The sequence below is a fragment of the Atta colombica genome, unplaced genomic scaffold, assembly GCF_001594045.1.
Source record: "Atta colombica isolate Treedump-2 unplaced genomic scaffold, Acol1.0 scaffold111, whole genome shotgun sequence".
Lineage (NCBI taxonomy): Eukaryota > Metazoa > Arthropoda > Insecta > Hymenoptera > Formicidae > Atta > Atta colombica.
Genome location: NW_017259197.1, coordinates 1,851,750 through 1,853,506, shown reverse-complemented (window position 1 = coordinate 1,853,506; position 1,757 = coordinate 1,851,750). Strand labels below are relative to the sequence as shown.

Genomic DNA, 1,757 nt, shown 5'->3' with positions numbered 1-1,757 from the left:
ATATTAAAAATATAAATAAATAAAATTACATGGCTCTATAATTTCAAATCATATTTATAAATAAATTAATCTTGACACATGTTTTGATAAGAATAAAAGATAATAATAGAAATGTATGTTTTGATAAAAACAATAGATAATAATAGAAATGTTTATAAACACTTATTTTCACATTAAAGCATTATCTCAAAAATTAATCACATAAAATAATTTGTGCTAAACAATTCTTTTACAACACAATATTAAATTAGATAAAGTATATATAAATAAGACAATACTCCGTATAAACCTAAAATAAAAATTACATTATATAAACTTTATAATGCCATTCTCAGTCTAACAAAATTCCAAGCTTCAAAAAAAGTTTCTTTTATCTTCGTCACAAGATATCTCTAAAATTTCATTATCTAAACGATATAAATGTCCGGAAGTTGATAAAAATATATCTGCTATCTTTTTTCAATATGTGTCAAAATTAATTAAAATTAAGTCAACGAAAGCTCAAAAATGTTATTCACGCAAAAAACATTTTGTACTTGTGTTAAAATTCTTTATTAAAATATTTGTGTTAAGTTTTTAACAAGCATTAACTTGATATAATGTGATTTTGTTATTTAAGTATGTATTTTGTGAAATTGATATTTAACGGTTCCTAGTGTTATAAAATAACATAATATAAATAATATAAAAATAGCATAGTCAAAACATAAATTCCAAGATAAATGAATAAAAGATAAATGTACGTTCTAATTTAACAAATAAAAAATAAATTTACTGAAGAAATATGATTCCATAATTTATTTCCAAGTTTATTAAAGTATTATACAATATTTTTGTGTTAATTTTTACATAATAATTGTGTTACTTTCTAATATATTCATCTTGAATTAACATAAAAATTTGAATATACCTTTTAAGATACGTAAAATGTATTAAATTTAACATACACAAATTTTTCCATTGTACATTTGGATTTCATTTACCCCAATCATTTAGCAACGTCAAGAATCTCTTTCGTTTATATTCTTATTCAAAATATTACATATTGATTATCATAAATATTAGTTGATAATACACAAAAATATATTCATATTTTTTAATTATCAGAAGATTAAAAACTGTACATTGAGTTGAATATTGAAAAATAGACTGAAAATATATATTTCCTTTATGGAGCATTTCGGAGCAGAGTTGCCTGCTCCGAATCACTCAGAATGCTCCAAAAAGAATGAATATACTCCGTTTTGTTACCTGCTTAATTAAAATAATGAATAATTTTTCGATATTCAGCAGAAACGTGGCATGAAGACGGATGCAATGCAGAAGGCAAATTATATAGTCTATCACAATCAAAGGGTGACTTCTACGATGGAAAAAAATTGTTTATGAGAAAAAATCGCAATATGATATTAAGTCGCGTTGCACAAATTTTTGTTACTCCAGATCCTCTGGACACTGTACATTCGTCATTTCATGATATCATGATACTATGAGAAGGAAACGTTGAGGCCGCAACAAGGCCACACCGTTGTGACCACGTTGCCATTTTAGAACATCACAATGGCGCATGCGTAAACAATTGGCAACGCTGTTTCTTTCCAAAATCATTCGTGATGAATGATGACGATCATTTACGAAAGATCATTTTAAATACTTTGATATATATATGTATATATATATATATATATGTATGTGTGTGTGTGTGTGTGTGTGTGTGTGTGTGTGTGTGTGTGTGTATGTGTATACAAAGTTGGGAC

The 1,757-nt window shown here is 25.5% G+C and overlaps 1 protein-coding gene across 1 annotated transcript in view; it reads right to left on the bottom strand.

Annotated features, from left to right (window-relative positions):
• The window catches only part of LOC108693931 (UDP-glucose 6-dehydrogenase), a 5,003-nt gene extending 3,548 nt beyond the window's left edge, over positions 1–1,455 (bottom strand). Inside the window, exon 1 of the mRNA XM_018203144.1 lies at positions 1,252–1,455. The gene's annotated coding sequence lies outside the window, so the exon portion shown is untranslated. The remainder of the gene's footprint in view (positions 1–1,251) is intronic.
• Positions 1,456–1,757: the final 302 nt, after the last annotated feature.